This window comes from Sinocyclocheilus anshuiensis, unplaced genomic scaffold (assembly GCF_001515605.1).
Source record: "Sinocyclocheilus anshuiensis isolate Anshui unplaced genomic scaffold, SAMN03320099.WGS_v1.1 scaffold320, whole genome shotgun sequence".
In the NCBI taxonomy this organism is placed as follows: domain Eukaryota; kingdom Metazoa; phylum Chordata; class Actinopteri; order Cypriniformes; family Cyprinidae; genus Sinocyclocheilus; species Sinocyclocheilus anshuiensis.
Window position 1 is genome coordinate 273,406 of NW_015554092.1, and position 6,393 is coordinate 279,798.

A 6,393-nucleotide genomic window follows, 5' to 3' on the forward strand; every position below is an offset into this window, starting at 1 on the left:
GCAACCAGCTGTGAAGGTCATAGACAGACTTATCTATACTGTTGAAAATACATTGTAAAAATGTCTAAAATATTATCTGGCTAATCATTATCATTTTTGAAGCTGACACTGTGTTTTATCCACCATTAGAGTTAATGCTAGATGTATACGCATTCAATTTTCTGAGAATAAACTAAAAATACATTATTTATATTTACATATCACACAGTTTCTGAAACTTTAAATTTTCAACTATCACATTTTTACAGCAAAGCACAATACAAATGCATGTAATACTCGAGATCTGCAAGCCATTACTCCGTGTACAACCTTCATATCATCTGTGCAATATTAAATAAGTCAAAGTGTTTCTGAGACATACTTCTGTTTGTTTGTTTCTCACTGTTTTCACGTCTCAGAGGAGCTCATGATCATGTGATTGAGTGACAGACAGTCAAGTGTCGCTCGCTACTGGAGATCAGCAGCATTACAGCTCAGAAGATATTCATGATATTATAAAGATTATATATATGTAGCGATTTCACTCAATTCCAGCTAAACGATAATAGAACCACTAAAATTCAAGACCTAGGTTCTAGGAGGCAGTATTTGTGAGTCACAACCACAACACGTGAGTAATATTTAACAACTGCACAGTTTTATTGCACCATTCCTTTTAGAATATGAAAGTGCAATTTGATCAAGTAAAAGGAAAATACAATTATAGTTCAATAATAGTATATAAACAAAAAACTTGGGCCCATAAAACAAAACCAGAAAAGTAGTATTTTCGTCAATATCTACCCGGGTAGTAAATATGATCAAAAGTTCTCATCTGATCCTTGTGTAGGTTCACTCAAGAAAAAGTTCAGTGGAGACTGAAGATCCTAGAAATCTCTGAGAGATCGCTCGTAGAAAACTTCACTGCTTGCGATATTTCTTCTCCGGAGTTTCATTGGCTCGCCATCTTTGATTCAACAACCTCGTGGCTTGAAACCACAGGGAAACGGGAAGGAAAAAAACCAATCTGCACATGCATATTGTAATCAGTTTTAAACACTGAACTCGTGCAAAGTTACAAGACCTCTTTCTACAGATCTGAATCTAATAAAATGATTTTCACTCTGTTGTACCATTAATAATGTTCATAGGAAATGATTTTCTCCTATCAACACATAATAGGTGGTGTCACGTTAAACTTGAGTTTTTACATATGAAATCTCTCATAAACTCAGTTTCGTGCAGAAATACTGATTAATAAAGCAGTATAAACATGAATTTGTGACTAAGCAAAAAGCACTTACTAAATTAAACGATGCAATCAACGTTACGCATATACGTTGGCATTTTCAACACATCTTTTCAATAAAATAACACATCACAACATCACTGAACATCACTCTGAATGTTTTTAAGAGTAAATCTACTAATGATGATCATAAACACTGAAATAAAACTGAATTATCTTAAACTATGACTCAACAGAGTTCGTGGTTATGAGGGAACTCTGTTTCATCGGAGCATATCATGCATCACGTAACCTTTTTTTTTTAATACAATGTAAATTAGATGATTTTAAACAGAAAAAAACACAATATTTTGTGAAATACACAACAGAAATAACCTTTCACAGGAGGATTCAAAACGGCAATCTCATAACGCTGTATATACGGGGAAGTCGTGGCCTTATGGTTAGAGAGTCGGACTCTAAACCCCCAACTGCTCCCGCAGCATAAATGGCTGCCCACTGCTCCGGGTGTGTGTTCACGGTGTGTGTGTGTTCACTGTTCACTGTGTGCACTTTGGATGGGTTTCAAGTACTTTACTATAGTATGGTTCAAAAACACTATAGTATTTACTACAAATTACTATAGTATTTTTTCATTCAGACAGATTCATCACACTGACTTTCTGCAGTGACCTAGATGAATGAAACAGACGTGTGATTGTTTAACTGACGTGTATTACTGATCAAGAACATAAACTTATAAATTCAAAACAATATATGTAGATCATCTAAAATATATATTTGTGATTTCTAGTTTCAGATGATTCAGACGGGCCTGTGAAGTTTCATTCTGACATAAAAGCTGAGGTGAGATCCTCACATCAAAACCCTTCAGATGTTCTCAAGAACTAACAGCATCACTGAGACACCAGCAGCTGAAGATCTGAACATCATCATCATCATCATCATCATCATCTTCATCATCACAGACTCCATCACTCCAGACTACAGACTCATCTGATCACAAACAAACAGACTAATGAACCGTTTCTTTCTCAGGTCAGTGTTTTATTGAACTGTAGCACTTTACTCTGATCATTTTCACACCATGAACATTTGATCTGCATCTGAATCACACAGAGACTCGTTTTTGTTTGACTAAATATTTGTTTCAATTTGCACTGCCTTATATTTCATGCATTTTCGTTTACTATCTGTGTTTTTGCATCCCTGTATTTTGTGATTCATTTAATATATTCTAAAATAACTGGAGGAGTCCAGATACATTCAATCTACAAACAGATATTTCTAACAGAAGTGTGTTCATGGCTGTTTGTAAACTGAATGTATCTGGCTTCCGCTGTTATACACTTCCAGTTATTTTTAGTTGCACAAAACAACTCGTTATGCTGCCTGACATTGCAAAAACTGCTGCTGTATTGCAGAGGCTCTGAACTCTGGCCCTCGGGATCCACTTTCCTGCAGAGTTTAGCTCCAACCTTGATCAAAAACTTTCTAGTGATCCTGAAGAACCTGATCGGCTTGTTCAGGTGTGTTTGATGAGGGTTGGAGCTGAACTCTGCAGGAAAATGGACCTCGAGGGCCAAAGCTAAGAAACCATGCTGTGTTGCTTGCCATGTTATTTGAATGAATTGTCATAATTATAAATACACTGGTCTGTAGTGTAAACTGTTTTACCGTTTACGACACTTTAATCTTAGTTATTGCCATATTGCAGCTGATGAATCTGAAGTCTTGCACATTCACAGAAAATCACTTCTGTGCTGCAAAGTAAGGTGCATATGTTTTTGCATCCTTCCATACTGTTTATTGTATATGCATTCATTACTCATCTTTTCACCTTATTCTAAATGAATGCAGCATCCATTCTGTTTGTAAGACTGACTTAGTTAAGCAAAACGTATTTGCATATTTCCATCCACTCTCAAACCGCTTGTCATATGTAAGATCTGATGCTGGAGTTTATAACAGCATCTCAGAGACAGAGAATCAATCTGTACAGACGACGGTCCATCACAGGACTCACTCACAAAGACATACGCATATTCATGCAATTCGTTTTTATATAATATGTAAAATGTGTATATATATATATATATATATATATATGCTGAAATAACATAATATTTGCCATTATATTTGCATGTTGCTTGTATGTGAAGGTGCTTTATAGTGTTACATGTACATTTCTGCCTAAAGGCTGTTTCCAGTGTTTACCGTACTGATTTTGTATTGCTGTAATTCACAGTGACATTGTACTGTAATTTGTTGACAGGCTAACAGTAAAAGCATAACTGTAAATCCTGTCCAGTCTCTTGCTGTCAGTATCTAATGTACTTTGTACTGTTGTATTGAAACTGATATGCTATAGAGAAGAAGTACCACCTTGTGTATTTCAGTTATTGTCATCAAAACCACAGCCACAATTTACATCGGGAAATACATTTATTAAAGTAAGTTTTGTTTGCAATGGTTTCTTATTGTGTGTTTAGGGGTTCTTTTGTTTGTTTTGAGCTAATTTAAGTAAACTGATTATTGCTTACTCTGTATGATTGATTTGTAATCTGTGTGGTTGTTTTGAAAAAAAAAGAAAAAGCATGCGTGCCTACAGTTTATTTTCCCCTTGAGAGGTGTGGTGCTGTCGCCACACTATGGCTGTCGCTTTTTCCTATTCTCACTCCATAGAGACTGTTTGTTGTCATGGCAACCGCCGGAGGAGAAGATGATAGCTTATTGTATCTGTAACATCTGGAGGTGTACCGCTGTGCGTGTGCAGAAATTCATCCAGCGGCTCCACAGTCTCGAGATCTTGGATGACACAGTGTTTAATCAAAAAATGTTTATGTTTGTTTTGCACAAGCCTTTACGCACTTAAGGACTTCATCCGCGGTCTGTCTGATGCAGCTTAGCGTGAAATCTCTCAGATGTACTTCGCTGTTATGAAACGTAATTTTATTCGGAAATGAAGTCCTGGTTGGAATAACAGAAAAATTATTAAGCAAGAGTTCACTGCAAAACAAGGTCAAAGATGATCACACCTTTGCTGTGTTATATGCATTATATCTTTATAGAAATAATTCACACAGTGTATGTGAAAGTTTTGAAGAGATATTGCTTAAACATCCAAGTGTAAGACAATATATTATTTTATAACAGACACACACAGATAGATAGATAGACAGACAGACAGACAGACAGACAGACAGATAGATAGATAGATAGATAGATAAAACATCTGAAATCATAGGTGCACCAACAGCAGAAGAAAAAAACAAATAAAAAATAAGCCAGAAAGGTGACACAAACCACAAGAGACACTTGTTTGCATTAGACAGCATGAAGTCAATGTGAAAGTCATTGTGGAGGTGTTTGTTCATTATGGACCTTTATTGTGTCATCTCATTTTAGTTTCACCGTTACATTCACTGCTGTTTTTTTTCATGTTGTAAAGTACCACATTACACCAATTCATCAGACTGAATTTCTGCATGACTGTTTACAGATCCGTGTGAGTGTCTCAGTCCTGCACTGATGCTGCACTTTACTGACAACATTCTGCATGAACACTCAATCTAATCTATCTTTATCTTCTTGTTTTGTAATTTTTTTTATGGTATTAGAAGAATTTTAACTAATAGTTCAAGATTTGTTTTAGATGAGTTTATGCAAAGTTTGAAAATGTCATCAAATATTAATCAGTATTTAGAGTGGTTTCACAATGTTGTCTATAAGCTAAGACAATTAGCTGTAACGATCCTGCATCTTGTCCTGATCTTTGACTTTGTATGACATAATTAATGACTGATGTATCAGATGTTATTTTTGAATATGAATATCAGCCAGTAACTGTGTCCATGTGTCTGACTAAAAGTGCTTTCATCCCTTCCACATGCCCCCCAGCAACATAATGATAATGCTAGTGTTTATTTTATTTCAGTCATTTGTACATCATTCAATTAAATTGCAATATCATTATTATATTAGCCATCAGTCAGAGGAACAGTCATTGTAAGGTCTTAGTAGTGGTGTTGGTTTTCAGATGAATATAATGCAGGTGTTATACTTTAGTAGAGAGGAGGAAGTTCTAGCTCTGCAGTGACATTTGTGTTCACAGAGCAGTTACATTGTAGCACAAACAACACACAAGCAGCCAATCAAAGACAAACTTCAGTCAAAACCACGCCTTCTCCATTTTGGCATGTTTCCTGTTCTTAGAATTGAAGCCCTTTGCTGTTCGCAGAGTATCAGAGTCTGAGTATTATTTAGTTTTTCGCAGAATATCAGAAACTTTCAGTTCTCAGAATCGAAGCCCCTTTGCTGTTTAATACGCATCTTCTCATTATATAAAAATCCCCCTGAAGCTCAGACGGCACAACATTAGCAGGGATCTCAGAGTTGTGATGGACGTTTCTTCTCTTCAGCTCAACACAAGGTTATTAAAACCATCATATTTCATTTTTTGTTAAGAGTTTTTATTATTCATTATTTAAGCTATTACAGTGGTGAAACTGTGAAATAGAAATGTCAAACAATACAACTTGGCAAAGATAGTAGTAAGAATATTTTTTACTGAACAAGAATTTTGCACGCCATGCAATGTTCATCTTTTTCTGTAAATGACAGAATGATGATTTTTGGGTGAACTGGGTAGAGTGGGGGAAAACACCTCTCTTAAGGACTCTTTTTTTTTCTTTTTTTTTTTTTCTGTGGAACAGAACAAAAGTTAAATGTGTCCAGAACAGTTATCATAGTTTTAGTGACAATTATATCATTTATAAACCAAGTATGAAAAATGTCCAGAGTTTTCATGTTATTAGATTTTTAACAAAAATTTAATTTGTTCTAAGCGTTTTGCGCCAAAGGTGGAGTAAAATGCCCCTCAGTCTGACAAAGCAATTTGCATTATAGATTTACAGCTAAATCAGAGTGCAGGCAGTTTGAGATTAAAATTATTTTTTATACTTCTACATCACCCTTGTCAACATAGTCCATAGTTACAAAAATGTATCTTGATTTTATCTAGTGGTTATTTTTGGGAAAACAGTAGTAAAACAGTTTTACCCCACTCTACCATACAGCTGAGCAAAGACTGTGCTTTAAAGGGGTCATATGACGTTGCTAAAAAGAACATTATTTTGTGTATTTGGTGTAATGAAATGTGTTTA

At 35.3% G+C, this 6,393-nt stretch overlaps 1 long non-coding RNA gene across 1 annotated transcript in view; it reads left to right on the plus strand.

Annotated features, from left to right (window-relative positions):
* The first annotated feature begins 5,333 nt into the window (after positions 1 to 5,333).
* Positions 5,334 to 6,393, plus strand: part of LOC107669288 (uncharacterized) — a 7,653-nt gene continuing 6,593 nt past the window's right edge. Inside the window, exon 1 of the long non-coding RNA XR_001631967.1 lies at positions 5,334 to 5,660. This is a non-coding gene — a long non-coding RNA (uncharacterized LOC107669288). The remainder of the gene's footprint in view (positions 5,661 to 6,393) is intronic.